This window comes from Castor canadensis, chromosome 11 (assembly GCF_047511655.1).
Source record: "Castor canadensis chromosome 11, mCasCan1.hap1v2, whole genome shotgun sequence".
Lineage (NCBI taxonomy): Eukaryota > Metazoa > Chordata > Mammalia > Rodentia > Castoridae > Castor > Castor canadensis.
In genome coordinates this window covers 115,522,418-115,545,816 of record NC_133396.1, presented here as the reverse complement: position 1 = coordinate 115,545,816, position 23,399 = coordinate 115,522,418, and positions in this window count along the sequence as shown.

The following is a 23,399-nucleotide window of genomic DNA, read 5'->3' as shown; positions in this document are numbered from 1 at the left end:
GGTAGGAGATGGTAACTGTGGACCACAAGCCAAACCCAGACTACCATATGCTTCTGTAGCCTATCAGCCAAAAATGATTTTTCTATTTTATACTGGTTTGGAAAAAATCAAAAGAAGAATATTTTTGTGACATGAAGATCATATTAACATCACATATACAAAACAAATAGAATTTTATTGGAATATAGCCATGCCCATTTGATTACAAATTGTCCATGACTGGTTTTCTTCTACAAGGCAGAGTTATGGTATATGGTTCCAAAGATGACATCCATTACTGTCTGACCCTTTACAGGATAAGTTTGCTGACTGCTCATTTATAACATTTGATTCTGATACTGGTATGGTAACTCCTATATCCTTAAATTATGTTGTTTTATTTTTTAACTCAGCAGTGATCCTTTCATAGGGCAGGACTCAGGGGCCCCCTGACTCATTTCTTATGTCAAGTGGTCATCCTGAAAGTTGGGCCCATGTATCTACCAAGAACGGTTTCCTTGATAAATAGAATGATGAGCAGAGAAGTATGAGGGCCACTACCCTACAGAAAGAGAATGAATTGTTATACATTTAAGTGGAGTTTGCAAAATGTTCAGGAAAAGATGGATAGCTAAGGGGATACATTTAGGAATCGCCAGTAAACAAATGACAGTTTGTTTAATGACAAAGTCTTATTAAAACACAAAGATTTATACTCCGAAATTCAGTATTTACTATACACTTGGGAACAGGTACTCTCTGCTGCACCATGTTACTTCTCTGAAAAGGCTGACTACATCATTTGTCATTTTCTGGAAGTAAAGTGATGATGATTCTGGCTGAAATTCATCTACACTGAATTTTCTCATTGCCAGGAATAGTTTAGGGTGGAGAAACCCTGGGCAGAAGTGAAGGAAGCATGAAAAGGGAAGTGTAGACTATTCTGGGCACATTCCTAACCTTTGATGATGACTGCATAGAGAGTGACTTTCACATTCTCCAATAATTCATTTCCATATTTAAAATAAATACCAGGCAGGCAATGGCCTCATCCAATGCAGCATTCTCAAAGCCTGGTGATCCTACACTCCAGCTGATGGAAGAGAAAGTCATTAGTTGCCTTGAAGTGCAAAGATGCCACTTTAAACTTCCTCTCTGTCTCCATCAGATCATAAATATTTATTAAGATTGTGGGCATGGAAATACAGTTTGAGGCCAGCCTGAACTTGTCTCAACCAACAAGCGAGGCATGTGGTATACATCTGCAATTTCAGCTGTGCGGGAGGCATAGCTAGGAGAATCTTAGTCCAGGATGGCTCCTGAGAAAAATGCAAGACCCTATCTGAAAAATAACTAAAGCAAAAGAGCTGGGGGTGTGGTTCTGGTCACAGAGTGCCTGACTAGCAACCACGAGGCCCTGAGTTTAAACCCGATATGCTGAAAGGGAAAAAAAAAAAAAAGACTGTGAACACACTATGGCATTTTAATCCTATCTGTGTTTCACACCCATCCCAGACTGTATCTCTGCAAATAGCAATGGCGCCATAGCCTGAAGGAATGAATTACCTGCTTTATCCAGGATGCTGCAAAAACACCACTTTAATACCTTGATAGATAAATGATTACCCTGCTTGTAGATTTTCAACATTTCTGATTATTTTCCAATGATGTATTATCCTCTTCATCATCATTAAAAATTCTCTTCTCATCTCAGTCTTCCATTTTGACACTCTCTTCCTGGTTTATTTTTAAATCTCTGTCTTTCTTAAAATAATTTACCAATAATTGAATGACTATGTGTCTGGCTCTTCATTTCCAAATTCCCTATCTCTTATTCATTTCTCAGCCTTTTATAATTTGGTTTTCATTCCTTGGTCAAATTCCCAATTTCTTCAGAATTTGCTCCTTTCATGTTGGCAGTATTCTTTCTTGTTTTAGGTTTTCTTATGTACTTTATAAAGTATAAGTTAATGATATTGGCTTTTTAAAAATAAACATTTTATTTTCAAAGTTATGTTTAGACATAGATTAAGAAAAGATAGTTTGATAAATCAAATAATGGAAAGTAGCAGTTTTCTATGTTCCCCAGATCCTGGCTATTTACTGATCCTGAGAGCAAACCACTTTCAACTTTCCAATGTTTCCTATGCCATTTATCTCAATGCTTCTTACTAATGTGTATTCATGGCTATTTATCTTTGTTCTTGTGATTTTGGCATAACCTATTGATTGGGTTTGGACTCTGAAAAATAAGGCATTAGATCTTTTATGTTTTTACATGCATACTTCCACACTTTCATTTCCCAACAAAGTTATATCACAAAATATTATTATATATTTTAATACTAGAACATAGAAATACATTCTAATTTAGTCCCAAATTTCCTGCCAGAAATTTAAGTTTTCTTTCAATATGCTCAAATAAATCATGCAATCTTTCAGTAGCATTATTTTCTTTAAAAACATATCTTAGAGCCCTCAGTTGCTCTGTTGTAATTTGCACTGCTATTCTGGATGTTAACTGTGAAGGCGGGGTTAATAGCAGGTCTATAACTGTCAGCTTCCTTCTCAGGGACCTGGAGGCAAGCTTGGCTTTTGACAAAAACACCTTGAAATAATACTTGGAATATAAATGTAGCTAAAAGATACATAAGGTTTCTGCAGGAATCACTACATACTCATTACCCACCTAAGAATGCCTTCAAAAGGCTGTACATAGACTTTTCATTGTAAATGCAATTTTCAGATTTATGTGCTACACTGCATTGAGGAATGGGAATTGTTCATGTGGTCAGAACATGTCTATGTGATAAAGAAGTTCACAAATTGAGAAATCACAAAACTCAGATGCTTCCCGATGGTAGCTTGTATCAGACAGATTTAGTCATGTCAAAATGGAAAGAAGATGCAGGCAGTCATAAATCCTAGATTTTGGGGACCCCAAATATTAATGAGATAAATATAGTCTGTGGCTCCCTTCTTGTGTTCTTTGATAGTTATTACTAATACTTGTGTTTCCTGGGTCTCTGTGATCAGGTACAATGCTATGCAGCCTTATTGTGTTATCTCCATCAGTGGAAATCCTCCTCATCTCTATTGGGCTGAATTCCAGTTCCCTGATTCTCCTATCATTCTCTTGATGGTTACTACCTGATTTTGTTTAAGAGCACAGACTCAGAGGACAGAGTTCCTGGGATTCATTACTTAATTAGGTGTTTGATCATGGACATACTTCTTAATTTCTCTAATCTCAAATTCTCTTATCTATAAATGGGGATAGTAATATTTTTTGCCATAACAAGGTGAGGTGAATAAATGACGTATGTAAAACATGTAGAAAGTACATGGAAAAATTGAACTGTATTGAACTGATGTGGCTATCATTTCTATTTTTTGAATCATATCCTCCAACAATTTCTTGAGAAAGGAATACTACAAACTTCATTCTCAACACCCTACTTGACATGATAATCTAGCAGTATAAAGAACTGCAAGCTGAAAAATATTTCCCTTTGGGTTTTAGAATGTGTTTCTCCACTATTTCTAAATTTTGCTCTTGCTTTTGAGAAAACTGATCGATCCCATTCCAATCCTCCTTTCTTTCTTCTTTTTTTGCTTTATTCGTCTCTGGATGCTTTAAAAAGTCTCATTGTTCATGTTATCGGTAAACTTTACAATGGTGGACCTTATCATGAATGAGTCTTTTTCCTTCATCTTATGAGCATTTTGTCAGCTTTCTTAATCTAGAACTTCGTGTCCTTCAATTTCAGAAAATTCTCTTGAATTTTTTTCTTTGTTGTTGTTACTGTCTTCTTGAATCTTCATTTCTCAGATTTTAATTAGTTATACATTTATTTCAAAGATGCATCTTCTCATTTTTTTATAAGCTGTTGTTTGTTCAACCTCACAAAATTCTTCTATTTTGACATCTATCTAGTACTTATATTATATCATTTATTTTAATTATGCTTTAATTTCCAAAGTGTATCTTTTTAATTCTTTTAATGTTCCTCTTTATTGCATGTGCTTCTGTAAATATACATATATATATGTGCATATACTTCATATGTATATGTACACATTCATAGTTTGGGGAGCTCTTTTCTTACAGATCCAATGACATTTGGCTATTTGTATCTAAAGGTGAGGCACCAAAACATGTCTGAAATCTACTGAAAATGAATTTGTGGTGAGAATGGTCAGTACCTCTGGGACCAGCAAGACTATAGTAATTGGAAAAGCCACAAAGGAAGCTCTGAAAGCTTTCAAGTTTTTTTTTTTTGACATAAGTAATGATTGCATTCATTTTTCCTTTGTCATTATTCATTGAGCTAAATCCTGATGATTTGAATTTTTATGCATTGTATTTCCATGCTTAAAAATGATATAACAGGGTTTTGGTTAAAAGGTGGGGTTCACCATAATTCAATAGCAAAATGTTATTATAATGGTGGTGATGTTATTAATTGAGAGAATCCCAAGTGTTTCTGTTAGTCTACCTTTTACTTTCTTGTTCAATACCTTACTCTGGAGGAATCATTGAGCTTTAAGATGGGTATGCACACTAAGCATTACAAGCAGTATTCTGGAAGCTGAGTGGGGAGAAGAGCCAGACTTCTTGCTGTTCATTAGTGGTCTTCATATAAACTCTTGATTTGGAAGCAGCTCTTTTTTCTCAGTACTTCCTAGTTACCCTGAGTCCAGAGTTTCTGGTGTGCAACCACTTTGGACAGTCAACTACTTACTCTCCCACTCACTGGGCAAGAAGCATGGCCCTTGACCACATGGAACTCGAAAGAGATATGATGGTTTAATGCTTGCTCTTTTTATCAGACTCTAAACCAATACTTCTATGTTGAGATCCACTGCTGCATTCTGCCTTCAAAGGTACCAGCCACCTTCAGTTCTTAAGGTTTTCACAGACAGGTCTGTGAAAGTTGGCCATGGTGGCATTATTTAGCATGCTCTTAACATTTTTCACATTGTTAGCTCAGGACCAGTTAGTTGTGCCTCTGTTTTCTATCTTTCCAAATATTATTGATATATCTCATTTGCTCTTCTTTTATTAGTTGTTCTTCTTTGTCCCTGTAGACTTCTTTTTCATCCTTTTGCTGTCATTTTGGTGGTGTTTCAGGAGCGACCAGAAGTAACTGTATCTTTTCAGTTTGCACTGCTTGACTACAAGTGTCAATTCTGTCTTTACTTTTTCCTACCTGTACCTGGTTTTGAACTCACACTTGCCCCAGGTTTCATTAATCACATTCACAATATTGACTTTCAATTCCAATCTTCTAGCTTTGATCTTACTAGAGTCTGTGTTTAGTCCTGCCTCCAGCAGGACTCCATATGAGTGAACCACAGACACTCCAAGTTCATCTTAATCAAAACTGAACCCATTGGTACTTTACCACTGTGAAGGATTGACAGATACTCAATTCTTTCAGCTCCTTCATTATACCTCATATTAATTCATTACCAAATTCTATTAATTCTGCCTCAAGATATCTAGCAAATTTGACCTCTTTCCACCCCTATTGCTCTGCTTTGGATTTGGGCACTTAAAATGGCCTCATAAACTTTTAGATGAAACATCTATCATGTTCTATATTATTTAAACTTTGCCATTATGGTAGAATAAAATCCAAACTTCTTGGCCTGGCAATTTGACATCCTTTAGAATCTCATCTTAGTATACTTATTTGATTTTATCTATAATTTTATTTTTATTTATTTTATTATTTTTGGTTTTTGCACTACTGGAGTTTCAACTTAGGGCCTTATGCTTGCTAAGCAGATGCTCTATCACTTGAGCATCCCCTTTGCTTGAATTATTTTTCAAAATAGGGTCTTACAATTATGCCTGGACTGACCTGGACTGCTATCCTCCTATTTACACTTCCTATGTAGCTGGATGACAGGCACATGCCACCATGCCCAGCTTTTACTGGTTGAGATGGCATCTTGTGAACTTTTTGCCCAGGCTGGCCTCATACTGCGATCCTCCAGATCTTTAACTCCTGAGTAGCTAGAATTATAGGCATGAGACACTGTGTCCAGTGGCCTTTCTTAATTACTCATAAGCAGTGTCTATGTACAGAACCTCTCTGCTGCACCAATGTTTGGGTGCAATTCTTGCCCCATTCCCTAGGTCAACTGCTGTTTTGTCTTCAGAGTGTGCTTCAATTACCCAAATCCGTATTCTTTGATGTCTCTTCACTGAGCATACTTATTTCAGTTTGCCTTTTGAGTTCTTTGATGACTCTGGTGAGGGTGGGGATTGAAGAGAGAGTGGTTATATAAACAAATGACAGCATTATTCTAGCAGTAACTTTTTTCTTCAGGTGACTGAACAATAAGAAGACACCTCAGATTTAAACTTTAAAAAAAGCTTAACATTCTGAGTGGTCAAAGAAGAGTATTTGAGATTGGCAGCTGACTAGCAAAAGCTGTGAATAGAATACCCATGCAGATTACAGCCCTTTAAGGTGAGATAAACCCAGCACCTAAGTCTTATGGCTAAGAAATCACCATAACTGACCTTCCAACGTAAGGTGAAAACACTCATATCTGAGTGGGATGAAAGTTTCTGAGAGAATAATCAAAACACAACTGGAAAATACCATCCCACGAATTTGGTGTCATGATGACTTTATAATTCTTTAGAGCTATAAACTATTTAACATTCTTCAATAAAAACTCAGAAAAAGCCAAAGAATATGCAATTTTCTTTGGCAAAAAAAAAAAAAAAAGGCTGGCTTAAACACAGTGAAAAAGGTTTGTATGGGTTCAAAGAAGACGACAAAGACACTGTTTTTTGCTATCATTGGCCTGTTTTCAATTTTTGTGTCCAAAACAAATGAATCTGGATGGAAGTAGTTAAAGTTTGAAGTGAACTAGTCCAAGTTTTTTTGAAGATACTATTGCTACACTATCCTCCCCCATTTGAAATCTGTGTTGGGAGATAGGGACCACTTCAGCTCAATGAGTCACTTCTACTTCCTAGCCAGAACAATTAAACATCTTGTGTAAAACATGACCTGAAGCCTGCCCTCCACCACATCACCCCACCTCACCACTACCCCCAGGGGTCAGCGCTGACATTTAACAGTTCAATAATTCAATTGCTTAGCTTATGAATCCAACTTAATGTTTTTACAAATGAATACTAGAATATTGCAATTTTTCTTCTTCAGTATTTTGAGTAGTATATAAAATGTGCTGTCAGTTCAATTGCCAGCTTGGATGACACTGCACATGTCTCTTTATCGTGATGAAAGTGGCATTGGTCAGACAGATGCAGAAAAATGAGAGACAAGAAAATTTCCCATCCCTGCTCCTTTTCCTCCATGCACCAACTTCTGAACAAAAAAATAATGAAGGAGAAACCCCAATAAATACAGCCCCCAAACAAAGAGATGTAACCTTACTAGCCAATATTACTAATGACTACATCAAGTCTTAAGTCTTAACTAGCCTTTTCTACCAGTTATTGAAACAGTTAATGCATCTTGCAGATTTGCACTTCTTTATTGCTAGCAGCTGAGCAGTGTTTTCCTCCCCCCTCCCTTCAATTGTTACTGATGTCTTGCCATATTTGGCATATAATCCCCTAACAGCATTAGCTCATTTTTACTCCAGTCTTGCAGATTAGCTCATCTGGATTATATTCTTTGGTGTGTTGGTGTTGAGTGTTAAATATGCCTTAATTTTTCATTCTTAAAGGCATTAAAACCATAAGGGGTACTCACTGATTTTGATATCCTTTTACACTACGTGTTTAACCTGTGTGTAAAGAGGGACTCCTAGGTTTTCATTTCTTCCTTTTATTTTTGGTTTTTTTTTGTTTTTGTTTTTTTGTTTTTTGGTGTCTGGACCAAGTGGACTGAAGCCCTCTTCTCGGAATAGCTATTTGATATAATTCTAATGGAGAGTCCATTTACTATAATAAAGATCTCAGCCACTTCCTTTAAAAACAGATTTTCTCCTTTTTAAGACTTTTTTGTTTATACTTTATTCAAACATATACTCTACACTTCTCACTTAGGACTCACAATTCAGTTTTAAAAACAAGTCTAATATAATTTAATTTAATTCAGATAGATTACCCATAAGTATCCCAATGTACCATGCAGTTTAATTGCCAATTTCATTACTTCTCCTTTTTTTCCACTTATCCCAATTACAGACCTCAGAGGAAAGATATGCAAAAATGTCCTGTGCCATCTTCGTTCTGAGCTTTTTCCCTTAGGTATGTGAATGAAGCAAAGCATAATTCCATCTCTATTTTTATATAACTCCTCTCTGTGTGTCTTTCGCTCTGTCTCTGTCTCTATCTCTTTCTGTTTCTATTTCTATACAGATATTACCATTATCTACATATGGTATGAGCATATAAACCTTTCTGTTTGGTTTACTATCTGTTTTTAAAGGACTAGACAAAAAAGGATTAGAAGTGTTCTGCCTTTTTCCCTCAGAAGTCATAGTTGAGAGTAGGAGGAAGAGTGGTTTAAAAAGATATATTTCAATTACATAGAGGAAGAGTGGGAATAAACAAGATTTGAAAGCCAACAGGAAAGAATAATTAGCTCTGTTTGTGAGTTGAGATAGGTTTCACAGAGTGGGTGAGACCTCCTGACTGATGAGTAGGAGTTTGCAGAACAGAAGTGGGGGTTGTGACATTAGAGCAGAGAGAACAGTGTGTGCAAAGGCATACTTAAGTTAGTGTGTGGTGAGTTTGGCAATTCCAAATGAGCCTGTGTGGCTGGAGTTTGTGTTGTGTGGGATGCAATGGCAGAAGCCCAGGCTACAGGGATGGAAAAGGCCCATTAGCTCATAGTCCTTTCTCCATCTCTTCTTTCTCTATCTCAAAGCCAAAGTATCCATGATGTTCTCATCCATGGCTGGCCCAGGAAAAATGGATTTAATCTCTTTGAACTAAAAGAAAGAAGGTCAAGGATGGAGACAGGCTAGAAGCCAGGTCACAACCTTTCTTCTCAATAGCCAAAACTCTTCGGTTTTACATGTGAATGTCTGCGTGCTTTTTAAATTTGAGTTACTCAACATTTAGGTAATGTTCTATTTTTAATCTGTTTGCTCAAATCGGCATTTGAGCCATTCTTCATCCTTAAATCCATTTCCCTCTATCTAAAAAAGGATAAAATGTCATTTGATATACCTTCGTGAAATAGCATCTGACTTATTATTGGAGATGCAGAGCTGGCACTGAGATGAGTGATGAAAACTTATTTATCAAGTCTTTCCTCTTTCTCCCCACACACAGTGAAAACATTTCCCTCCCCCAGAGCAACCAAATAAATTGTATTATATCTCCTTGAGGGAGGGGACCATTTAATTTCTTATTCCACTTAGCCCCAGCAGACTGCCTGCCTTTAAATTATAAAAGGTATTCTTTCACAGTGTCAACTATGAAAATTATATAATTATAACTCCATATAATAGCCAACAGCTTTTTTTATTTAGGAAAATGAAACATTAAAATGTTTCCTAAGAGACAGCAAGAATTTAGTTTGTGAGATTCTTTTACCACAAGTACTAGAAACTTTAAAGATCCAAGTGCATTTTTCCATTTGTAGATATTAAGTTAACTACTAAGCAAGTACATATTACATTTTATGAAATATCAAACAATGAAGAATAAGTTACCTTGAAAATCCAATTGAAAGCCAAGACTTGAACTCAAAGGTATGAAAAAGTCATTTAGTAATCTATATTGAAACAAGAAACCCAATAGGAATTTTTTAACTTGAACAGGTTGGTTGAAGTATCAAAAATGAATCAAAATACACTAAATTATGCACAATGACATGAAACAAAAGTCTTGTTATGAAGAAACTTCAGGAAAATATGGTAAATAAAATATCACAGAATTTATAAATAGAAAGCTAATACAGTATTTAATTGAAAACATCTTTACTTAACCTTAATTTTTTAAACTTACTTAACATAATTTTGTCCTGGAGCCATGGCTCAAGTGGTCAATGACCATCACACATTGTGCACATCTTGAAATATCACAGTGTCCCATAAATATGCACAATTATTTCAATTGAAAATAAAAAATTAACTCCCTGTAAAAAGATAACTATAACTTTAAAGTGTTGTTATTCACAATCTTATATAATTTTTTATTAAATTGATTCTTAAATCAAGAATGACCCCAAAGTTAAAATGAAATCATATAGAACAGTCAGTATAGAGCAATTATTACTAACTTCCTTAACTAAAAAGATACAAGGAAAAGGAAATATTTGCAAATGAAACCAAGGGTAACTTCAATTTCCAAAATCTACAATTATTTTTAAGCTATAAAATCTAAATCTGAAAAATTTTAAGGTATATTACTGCCTATTTAAAAGGAGGTGTGATGTATGCAATGCAATTCATCATTATCAGTGTCAAGATGTAAGTCCTACTCCACTCGGGGACTATGTTTTATTTATTCCCATGTTTATTTTCCCTGCATATAACTACATAATCAAAAAATAAAATTACGAAGCAAAATATGTTGTACATGGATTTATTTCATCTTTGGTCCTTCATGAGCAATGTGAGGTTTAACTCATAGGTGTGTGTCTATAATAGTTTATAATTTTCATAACAATCATTTTGTACCAGGCATTTTGTCAGTTTGCACATCCAATATGAGCTTTCAAATAGTTCTTGGAGATGGTCCACATTAACCCTATTTTGCAGAAGAGAAGAAAATTGAGCCAGAGAAGGTTTTAAGCAATCAGCCTGAGTTCAAGGTGCCAGTAAGGAGCAATGTCTGGATCTAACATGTTTATGAAGGCTCACTTACACCAGGCTCTTCATCACTACTGCATATTTCTTCACTGCCATTAAGGGAGCGGGGTGTAAACCTTGCTTGACACACAAAGTAGTACTGATTTGTTTTTTGTTTTAAAATAAAAATGGGCAATCCTAAGCAATAGAAACTATGTAGGAAGGAACATTAAAATGAATGCTCAACAAATACAGTGATTTTCTATTCTTATTTCTTAAATCTACCTAATGAAGTTACTCTTGCTTTCATTTGAATTTAGTTCCTTTTCCTTGTATCTTTTTAGTTAAGGAAGTCGATAATAATTGCTATGTACTGAATTCTATATGACTTCATTTTAATTCTGAGATCATTCATTAATATTTCTTGTAGATTTCTGAGTTTATATCAGTTTTGAAAGAAAAGATCATAAAATCTAAAGACTCATCTAAGCTCTTCAACATATAGCTTACAGAATGAAGTAGTTGAGCTGGTTAGCTTAATTCCTACACAAACTTAAAAAATCATAACTATTTTATTAAATATGTTTTTGAAGTGGATCACTTATTTCCCCACATGTAACACAGTTGAATGCTTTCTTGATTCAGAACCATTGCAATAATAGTAAAATGGTATGGTTCCGTCAAAATGTGACTATTCTCATGTTCTTGTGGTTATAATTTTTTATTTTTTAATTAAAAAAATCTTTTTGCTCGTATTTATGCTTTAAATTTTTTAATGTCTTCTTTTCACTGTTTCTCTGTTGCTGTCATGCTGTGAGCATTCTGTATGACCAGTGAGTACTAAGAGATGACTACTTCCATTTCCACTTCCCAAAACTCTACTTACCCATTTTATCTACATACGCATTAAGGTATTTCTGAAACAAAAGGAACTCACCCTTAATAACTACCACTGGTGTTCTAGGTACCGTGCCTCATGCATAACATATATTATCTGGCCTCGCCCTAATTACCCATTTGTGAACTAGGAGTCGTCAGCTCTCACATTCAGATGACCATGCAGCTACTCAGGTACTAAGTAGCCTAAAGATTGCTTATGCGTCTGCTGGAATGATGACCAAAGTAAGTGTGTATGAGCTTCTCCTGTAGAAGGGGCATGAGTTCCACTAACCTGCACAGGACCTTTATGTTACATACTCTATTTTTCTAAGCCTTACTTTCCTCAGTGGCAGTATGGAGGAATAATGATTCCCTAAAACCCCTCATAATCATTCCAAGGTTTATTTGTGAAAACGAATGTGAATTTGGAAAATGAATGTAAAAGCACTTAGTGAAAAAGATTAACAACTGAAACTCTCCAAATTAAAGGTGGTGGTGGCGATGACTATCCCCATTACTATGACACTGTATGCATTTCCACACTCCAGCTGTCAAATCACGTGACTTCCATTAGCAATGTACCTCTCAAACCCTACTGTATCATGTTGGGCTACAGCAGAATTCTTCAACTAGTTTGTGACACTTTAGATTGTAAATCTATTTCAACAAATTTATGAACAGAATTGCTAACACTTGACTATTTGCATAGAGAATAACAAAAACATTTCCCTATTCTCAGAAGTTGACTAAGGAGTGACACTGCTACATAGGAACTTGTGCTATACGATTGAAAATGTGAACCAAGTAGAAGCAGCTTGGATAACAGTTGACAAGTCTAAGTTCAGAAGTCTACTCCACCGTCAGCCCCTCAGAAAGCTGGTTAACATTAGAGGCCTCAGTTTCTTTATGTTCCGGTGACATGAAGAATTGAAATTCAAGTACGTGAAAGGCAGGCACTGCTGCAATGCTTGACACATAGTGTCAGTCAACAAAGAGTGACAAAAATTAGCTAAGAAATGCAATAGATAATTTTATTGGGGTAGGGGTTGGAAAAGTTTGTTATGAAAGAGGATTTTATTTATTTATTTCTTCATTCATCTATTTTTGAATCTAGGGCTTCGTACATGCTAACAATATACTCTACTACTGAGCTATGCTCCTGACCCCAGAGAATGGGATTTTCATTAGATCTTTAATGAAAAAATATTCCAGGATTATCTGCCTGATAAATATTAAAATATATTTTTCAGTGATTCATTTTAGATACATAATTTAAGGTAACTTCAAATGTCAAAATAAGTCAGGTCCAACCTCCAAAGTTAACCTTAAGAAAAAAAGAAAAGAAAAATAAATGTATATGAGCTATATAAAGAACAAATTTAGATGCTTCTAGTCATAAATGCACTTTATGAGGCCCTATCTCCTGTGTGTGCTCGTTGGGGGGACATTACGTCCTCGGCTTGCTGGGAACCACATGCTTGCCTCCTCCCTGTGGCTGTGTTAAGAGCAGCTGGCCATGGTTGAGGCCCAGCTCTGTACTATATGGCAGAAGACCAGCACAAGAGTTCTGTAATTGAGTTCTCCTCTTTTTTTTTCTTTTCTTTTCCTTTTTTTTTTTTTTTTTTGAGGGAGGGGGAAAAAGTGTTCTAAGAGAGACACAAGGCTCAACAAGTTGAAATTGGGATTTATTCCCGGTATTACTTGCATTTTCAAGAATTTTTGGAAATCTTGCCTTTCGGCCACAGCTCTCCTCAACATTATGAGTTATTTGCCAAATTTATTTCAAGCTCTTAAATTTACAGTTAAAAGAGAAATAAAAAAGTCTTTCATTTGTTCCTAAGCTGTTTATTTTGCTTGTAAAACCAATCATAACGTCTACCCAATAAAAAGAGAAATGCATAAAAGTTATAACTCTAGAAAAGTTAACTGTTGAAGCTTGAAATCTCCCCAGGCAAAGCCAGAAGTCATTTCCATGAGACAGAGATTTCTCTTTGAACTTGGGAGGGCACACACAACAAACTTGCTAAGAAAATTCTCCCTTTGTCCTTCTCCAGAATTCTCCGTTTTAAGACACTAAGCTTGGGACTGGAATGACTTGCATTTAAGCATGCAGAACCTGGTCACACTCCTCTATTGCAATTGCAGCACAGAAAAGCTGCTTCAAGTGCAGCATTGTGTGAGGAGCTCTGGTGTGGTATAATATAGTTCAATAGGGGGCACTGTGACATGGTGCAGGGTGGTAGAGCCTATGGGTGTACTCTTGACCTTGTCCCTCCTCTACCCTTTCCCAACCTCGTAAACACCACCTTACACTACTGGACACACAACATGCATGTGCACACACATACCTACACTGCCAAAGCCAGGTTAGACATCTTTGAGTTTGGAATGATAGATACTAAAAATATTATGAAATGACCATCCACCCCCAACTCCAACGAAATGTCCAGAGCAAGGCTAAAAAGCACAGTGAGCAGCAAGATCCTAACAGAAATGAGGGGTAACCTAAACACCAAATCTCAAAAGGTTCATCATCCAATTTCTTTCAGATCTACTAAGCCCAGCACTGGCCATGTGGGATCCTGTTTTGAAAAAAAAAATTGGACACAAATCAAGAGTTTTGTTTCTTTGGGTTTGAAAACTTTTCATCACTTTTTCCATTTAGCATGAAAATACAACACTAACTACTTTACCAGGAGAAGCAAGTGTTTGAAAAATAATTTCACCCCCTGCCAGTGCCTGCTATTGAGATCACAGTCAGTTCCAATTTGTTCCTGACTCTCAATTTTTTTTTCTCATTGGGAAATTTTGTCTATGTGAATACTAAGGTGGAGCATGTGTGGCACAAATAAACAAACATATAAGATAACTTTATATGTGGAAGCTGTGCTCTGGAGGCTTTCTTTCCCTCTGGACTTTCTAATAACCTCATTTGAATGATTCATTATAGTCCACACAATAGCCTTGTGGAAGGCAGCTCAGTGATTGAGCTCTCAGAGATAGGGTGGAGACTGTAAGTTTGGCATTGTAAAATAATACACATTAAGTGCATTCTTTTCATCTTCAAAACACAACCTTAAGTCTTTATCCCTTAGTTCTTCTTGTGGGGTGGATCACAATTACTGCTGCTCCAACCCCAACTCTATGGAACTCTTTTGACTACCTACCATCCTCCACTTGTTTATCCCTTTATATGAAACCATAGCACCAATATGCAAAAGAAGAGGAAGAACAACAAAACAACTCAAAATGAAGGAAAAAGGGGAATGCTATCAGGGCACCCAGACATAGCCTTCCCATCTTTCTGTACTGTGGGGATACCTGGGCTCCTCAACTGTTCTCTAAGTGGTTGAAAGTATGTTTCTCCCAGTACAGCAGAGGAATGTTGGCATTGAAATATGCCCTTAGAATAAGGAAGTGTTTGGGAGAAACATTTGAAGATAAGCCTGTGACTCACAGGTGACCGATCTCCTTAAATAGCAGAGGACACTGAAACTTAGTGTCCATGTGTCCTTGGGAAAGTTCCTTAGTTGCTCTAAGTCATAGTTCCCACACATGAAAGATGTGCATAATATCATCCCATGTGCTTGAGATTTGATAATGCATTATGGCTTCTTTGAGCTTATACCCCTCCCAAGGTTGACTGAGGAATAAGATAACACATTCAAATCACTCAGTTCATGATAGCCTCTCAGGAAATGTCACCTTCCTTCCTATACTTTATATTCTTATAAGTAGAGATAACTTATGATTGAAATGGTCCTTTAATGTATTTACTTCATGTCATCTTTTTAATGAACTCTTTTAATTGAATATTAGAATTTTAGAATATGCTGGTGGTGTGGCTCAAGTGGTAGAGCATCTGCCTGGCAAGTGCAAGCCCTGAATTCAAACCCCAGTACCGCTATATACTAAAGTGTCACATGCCAGAAAATGGCCTTACACTACAATTACTTGGCCAGTGACAGTGATGTGTAAGCTCTTTGTCAGCATGACTTTCTAGGTGGGAACAATAGCAGGATTCAAACCATTAAGTTTTTGTGAGAACTGAATGGACCAACACACAACAGATGTTTAGAACAGTGTGTGACACATGTTATTTGCTATCAAAGTGCCATTGCTCTCATTTTTATGATTAAATGATAATGTTACTAACAAATAAAACACTTTATTTCATCACCTTGTTCAGTCATATCACTGTTTTACATAGCATTTTAACACTTAATTAGATATATTCTGTGATTTGTAAGTATGTGATTTCTGAATATATTGTGAGGGTCAGTTCCATGTATGGTCTTGACTAGACTATGGTACTCAATTCTTTTGCCAAATGCTAAATCTAGATGTTTATTTGGAGGCAGTTTTCAAAAAAATCTAATTTTTTCAGATGTGAAAAACATCAACAATTAGTTGATGTCAAGTAAAACACATGACTCTCCATATGTGAATGGGACTCCTTCAATCTGTTAAGGACCTTAAGGGCAAAAACGAGATTTCCCTGAGAAGAAGAAATTCTGCCTTAAGACTGCAGCAGCATCAGCTACTGTGTGAGTTTTCAGCCTGCTGGCCTGCTCTATGGGAGCTGGACTCAAAACTAAAAACATCAACTGTTACCTGAATTCCCAGTCAGTCAGCTGGCCCATACTTACTAGTCCCAGTCCCCAAAATAGTGTTAGTCAGTTTCTACAAATCTCTCTCTCTCTCTCTCTCTCATTCTCTCCCTCATAAGGCATATGTATCAATCAGAGAAACAGAACTACTGGGAGCTATCTCTTCAATCTTTCTGTTCTGCAATCTCTCTGTTTCTCTTATAACGCTGATTGATACGTATTGTTTGTTTCTTCACTTACACTGGAGTTGGCAAGCGATGATCCATCTGCTAAACCCACCCTGTTACCTATATCTGTAAATGAAATTTTACCAGAAGACAGTCAGGCTCATTCCCTCATGCAAAGTGTGGCTATAATTAAGTAGCAGAATTGGGAAGCTACAGTAAAGCATATGACACACAAAGCCTTAAATATGTACTAACTGGACTTTTACAGAAAAAGTTTACTGACACCTGAATTACAGTAAAAGCTGCAAGGCATCAGAGTTGTTCTCTTTGTAAAGAATATTTTTGTAGTTCTCAAAAGTTGAAAAAAAAAGTACCAGAATAACTACAAAAGTTATGGGGCCATATTTCTGAAGAGAAAAAGAGTGAAATATCTGTTTCCTTTTCAATAGTGTCCAAGATCAAGAAGTTTACATTTGTGGAGAAGGTAGATAAGAAAAATACTCTATTGAAAGGATGTTCCTATTACTTTTTCTTCTCATATATTCCTCTCTGGAACTTACAGCAATATCCTATATTACTAAAATGTAATTTCTAACTCACATTATGTGTTGGTCCTACACAATAATCCTGAGATGATAAGCCTAAAACAAATATTAATATTGCTGGATAAGATAGTGCAAACCTGCAATCCCAGCACTTGGGAGGCTGAGGCAGGAGAGATGTGGGTTACAGGCCAGTCTGGGCTACATAGCAAGACCCTGTTTCAAAAAAAATATTTCCAATAAGTATGATGGGCTGAATTGATCTAGAAATCTCTTTTTAGTACAAGGTATACAAAATTGTTGAATTAAATATAATAAAATTGTGTGTATGTGTGTGTGTGAGAGAGAGAGAGAGAGAGAGAGAGAGTGTATGTGTATGTGTAAAACATCCTCCATAACCCAATTAAAAAACCCTCAAAATTTGAGAGTTAAATGGAAATTAAAATCAAATAACTTTAGGAGACTCCAAACCTGGGCTGGAGTTTTAATGTCTACCTGTACACGGTACAGATTTGAGTTGTTGAAAATTATACTTGATGGGAAGCTACAACTGAACCAGTCTGAGAGCTGGAAAGGGATGAAAAACCTTCACAACAACATTCAGGGAAGTATTTTGAGAAGTGGCCACTTGTCTTTGGTCATGGGTTGAAAAAGAATTTTCCCAAAGAAATGAAAATTCTAACCTTAAGTTGGGCACATGTCTCAAATTCCACTAATGAAGTAGGTGTAGAAGTGGCCTGGCCTAAGAAGTTAATGCAAATATTTCCTAACAGAGAAATGTGAAGGCTCCCAGAAGGAGCAAATAAAAAACTGCTTAGACTTTTTCAATGATTATTCCCTATGAACAGATGGATAAAAGTGAAAACACTGGAATTCTGATTGTACTTTCCTCTCTGGCAGGGAAAAATTATGTTTATCCTCTAGGGTCCAATTCAAACATTATTCTTTCTTTCTTTCTTTTTGTCATATGACCCCCTATTCTCCCGACATCCTTTCCTTACCTATGTAAGCTTTTACTGTCACAGCCCTTTGTTGACCTGTGGACTAGAATTTTCATATTTTCTCATATTCACTTTCATATTTCATCTCCCTTATAGAGGTAAGCTATTCCAAGGCCACTAACTGTCTTATTTACCTCCGTATCTTCTACAAAAATATCTTTAAAATGTCTCTTGAAAAACAGCTAAAATAATTATTTACATTAGCCATTCTGACATATACAAAGAAGTGAACAACATAAAAAAAAATTTGTAAGATATAACAGGCATTTAAGGTGTTTGGTCATCCAGCTAAAGAACTTAGATAGCGGCTGATGGCTGAAGCCTGCATTTGATGAACAAGAAGAAATATTATAGACAATGATGTTTGTATGAGTTCAGGAAATTGGTTTAGCTAGCTCACAATGGGGGAGTATGAGAAGATAAGGCTGGACGGTTTGGAAGGTTGACTGGGACCAGACTACGGATAACTCAAGAATTTGGGCTTTATGCTGTGGCAAAACATGGGTGCTTTCTATGCAGGAGACTTAATTCAGTCAAAAATCTGGTTTAGTGTTATTAATATGACAGCAGTAAGTGGGATGATTTGACAAAGGAAGCAACCCAGAAGATAGGGACAGCCTGAGGCACTATTGTAACAATCTAAAGATTGGTTATAAGATCCTGGACCAGGTATTTAGGAAGAAAAGGAACGGACAGAAAGATATTCATCAGCAATCTCAAATATCTTGTTTTAAAATTGATTGACATTTTAAACATTAGTAGAAAATCAAGATAAAATATGTGAATTTTTCATGGCATAAGAGCACTGTCAGACATCAATTATATGAAGAAGTCCTCGTCGGATCTGATGAAAGGATAATTTTCCTTCCTTTGCATTCTTTGATAAGCGAGAAAATAGATGTTCTCTCAATACCTGTAAAGATGTTTCAAAAATATTTACTAAACATGATTTACCTGGGAATTCTTAACAAGAGATTATAAAAGAATTATTTTAGTAGAATCGGGTCCTAATAAACAGGGAATGTATATAGGTCACATGTGGGTGGGCTTCATAAGCACTAAGTTATAGGAAGTTTATATATAGCAAAGGAAAGTATTAGGAGCACTGTGCAGATAAACTGAATTGATTTGTGATGTTAGCATCTTTGGTGTTGGCTTAGTAACTTCCATAGTTAGGCAGACAATCATCTCATTATAAAAGAATGCAAAAGTCCTGTGTATAAGAAATATGACATTCATTTTGTGGTAGAATGGTCTAAGTTAATATCTGGCTTAGCTAGTTTCTTTCTTCTTTTACTTCATTGCAAAGCTTTGTTCCAAATTCCATTCTCTTTGTCTCTTTCTATCAGTTGAGCAATCCAAGAATACCATTCTTAGCCTTTGACTAATTTCTCAGTCATTTGTGGAAGCTAAATTTCAAAGGCTTCGGCACAATGACATGAAATTCCATTTTTCTTCCCAAATATAGTATTTTTAAATCTTTCTCTCTGCCCTAATCATTGTCATCATAAACTAAGAGATCACAATCATTCTCAAGAAGAAGTTCATCTACTAGGTGGAAATTTTTTGGTATTATACACCTTAATAAGAAAGTCTGAGCCTTGATGATTCAGCCAACATCACTTTCCTCTCAGGGTAGTGAGGACAGAGAGGCTCAGGTAAATTCTTTGAAGACTGAGATAAGAACAGGACAGCTTTTGAAGTCAGGCTACCCAGAATCCCAGGCTTTCATAGGTGGCTTAAGATTTGTGTATTGTATTAGTTTACTAGGGCTGCTATAACACACCACATACTGGGTGGTCGACACAACAGAAATTTGTTTTCTCATAGTCCTCAAGACTAGAAGATTCTGATAGTAAAGTTGGTAGGTTTGGTTTCTTCTGAGGGTCTCTCTCCTTGGCTTATATCACAGTCTTCTCATGGTCTTTAAATATATTTCCATATTTCCTCTTTTTATTAGGACATCAGTCATATTGGATTAAGATTCATCCTCATATCCTCACTTTAACTTAATTATCTCTTTGAAGACCCACTCTTCAAATACAATCATATTTTGAGGTATTGCTGGTTTGGACTTGAACATACAAATTTGAAAAGGGGTGCATATGTCATCCCTGCTATTATTTGGATATGACTTGAATGTGTTCCCCAAAAGCTGGTGTGCTGGTAGCTTGAACTCTAGTGGGGTGGCATAACCTTTAAGAGATATTGTCTAGTAGAATATAGTTGAGTCATTATATTACCATCTTTGGAAGGGTTTAACATCATTCTTTCAAAGCTCTAGTTAGTTCTAATATGAGAGAGTTGTCGTATAAGCCTAACCCATTATGTTACAAATAAAAGGGCATTTATCTAGGTTGAATACATAAAAGAACTGAAATTTATCTAGAATTCATACACCTGGAGTTTAACATATGTCAAGATCACATTGGACCCCACATATTCCTATATAATATTTATTGATTATTTAACTTTTTCTTTACTATCAACTTCCAAATAACAGCAACCACTTGGTTCAAGTATGATCTGAATGGGTGTTCCCCCAATTTGCATGTTAAAATCTAACCCCAAGGTGTTGGTATTAAAAAGTGAGGCTGGCTCTACCATACTTCCCGTCTGCCATGATGTGAGCAGCTTCTCCCCTGTCATGATGGACTGAAACCTCTGAAACCATGAGCAAAATGAACCTTTCCTCCTTTTTAAGTTGTCATGTCAGGCACTCTGTCTCAGAAATGAGAAAACCAACTAATACAGAAAATTGGTACCAGAGAGGTGAGGTTGCTGCTGTGGCTACTTGACAAGGTGTTTTAGAAGCACTTAGAACAAGTTATCAGAAGAAATTTAGAAGAGTTTGTAGCAGGCTAGAAAAGCCTAGAATTCTGTAAGGAGGGATTAAGGCATTATTCTAGTGGGATCTCAGAAGGCCAGAATGCTTTTAGGAATGTAAGTGAAGGTGAGTCTCATGAGGTTCAGCAGGGAATGAGGACTGTATTGGGAGCTAGACTAGAGGCCATTCATGCTACATTCTGGCTACATTCTGGCAAAGACTTTGTCAACATTTTGTCCATGCCCCAAGAGATCCTCTTGCCCAATGCAAAACCCCATTGTAGTAGACCTAACCTATACTGACAGTTATTCCCTGATGGATGAAGTATTCCCTAACACATTAAAAGAAACAGAGCCTTTGAGAGGTTATTATGTGATGAAGGTGATGAGGGTTCTGCCTTTTTGAACAGCATTAGTGCCCTTATAAAAGAAGTGTAAGGAAGCCTGTTTACCCTTCTACAATGTGAGGACACAGTATCAAGGAACCATTTGTGAAGAATGGGCCCACTGTTGACATTAGATCTGCAGGAGCAATGGTATTGAACTTCCCAGCCTCCAGGACTATAAGAGATAAATGTATACTGTTCAGAGATTACTTATTGTGCAAGGCTGTAGAAGCCCAAATGGACTAACATTCTAACATCTTCGTGCCAAATAGCCTAGCGATATATGCTCTCCTCTCCATCTTCATTGTCTTCGTTATAGGTCATAAGTTCCAGGTTAATTTTTGGTGGCTGGCATATGGCATCTGGACCATTACAGTTGCCTTGTTATTGGTTTTTGTCCTCCCTCCAGTCCTGCTTTGGCAAATTCATAAGTAGTACCACCAGGCGAATCTTTCAAACAGCAAATGAGATTCTATTTTTAATTTATTTGTAAGCTATCAATTGTGTGGTAATGTATATATATATGTATGTATATATGTATGTGTATGTATATATATATATTTAGGAATTTCCCAAAATTTTTATATGGGAACAAAAATCAAGTGTAAAGTCCAGATATGTGACATGGTTTAAGCAATAACTAATGCTATCAGAACTGCTCAATAGAGAAAGTTGATATGATCACTGAATGCCATTATATATCTTTCTCTCCCATTTGTACTTGATCAGGCTGTGCCACAACTGACCTAGAACCAGGTCCAGGTTCCTTTTTTTCAGGTCCTTCACCACCAGTGGTTATAATCCTGCTAGCCTGGCTAGCCTGTGCCTCCAGAATCTGGAAGTGTCTGGATGTTTTGTCTCTTGGAATTCTTTTCCTCTCCTTATTACTCAAAGTTTTCCATTAGCAGACATGTACCATCTGGTCCTGCTGTAGAATTTTGATGATATCTTAGGAAACATATGTACCACAAAGCTCTCATCTGTTTCCTTGTAAGTCTTCCTCTTAGCCTAAAACCTTGTTCACTGTCTATTCTTCACCCGTATTTCTCTTGTGCTTTCATGATATCAAAGCAATAACCACTTAAGATGAAAAATCAGAATGTAGGAATGCGATAGATGTTTCCATATCCAGATATTTTAAATCATTATCACTTTTATGGATATCTTCCTGAAGAAAATAGAACAAAGGACAGAGCAAATAGAATTAGGGAACAAGTTAGGGAATGAAATAAGGAGAGGAGAGAAAGGCAGAACTCATCCTGATTTTGTACCCCTATCCCATACTAATCACCAGGTCTGAATCCCCAAAGAGGGTAGTCCAATCTCACCATCTCCACTCAGAATAAATGTGCTAATCTTTCTGTTCCTCATCTTTTGATCTTCTTGAGAGTATGCCTCATCTCCTGTCTTCGTCTTCCCTTCCTGTTTTTGTCCTAACTCTGAATCTCAGCTAATAAAGTCCTGAGCACTGGGAACCATCCCCACTGTGGAGGCTGACCATCTGAAGTGACCAATCTAGAGGCACCGTGGCTTTTGCCAGAAACCCTGAGAGAGTGGCTGGGAAGGGAGGAATTGAAAAAGAGAAAAGAGCATATTAAATGAAAGAAAGGGAGGGAAAAAAGCAAAAAACAAAGGAATGAGACTGCAAAGGAACAATGAGAAGAAGGAGAGAGGAAAAAGGAAAATAACAAGGCAAGGATGAGGAAGAAAGAATTAGACCATTTTGTGCAGTGGACGTGTCATTCTTTCCCTGTGAATTATAATAGTGCATGTTCTTTTATTTCTACTTGGATTATTCACTAAAATCCCTTTTAGCATCAAAGCAGAATTAAATGTCTCATAAGAATGTCTTTGATTCACACAAAATTTTAACTCAAGTGAATTTCACTAAAATCTGCTCCAAGTAAGAATTATTATTGCAAAGCTCTGTGAAAATGAAAAAGTGGGTTTAGTCCAGAGAAGGATGTATTGGGAAAAACCACACTCTCGTACTGCCTCTGAAGTAAAAACAAAGAAACTATGCTGATAAGACTAGCCACACAAATTTCCACAGAAGAAGATAACCCAAAAACTTGACCAATGAGGACAATCTAGACTTTCCAATCATGCTGATGTTTTTAATGTTTAAAAAGGGGAATATTTCAAGGATATTTTAGCTGGACATTATAGCTTATATCCTATAATTCTTGCAACTCAGGAGGTAGAGATCAGGAATATCACAATTTGAGGCCAGCTTGGACAAACAGTTCATGAGACCCAATAAAAG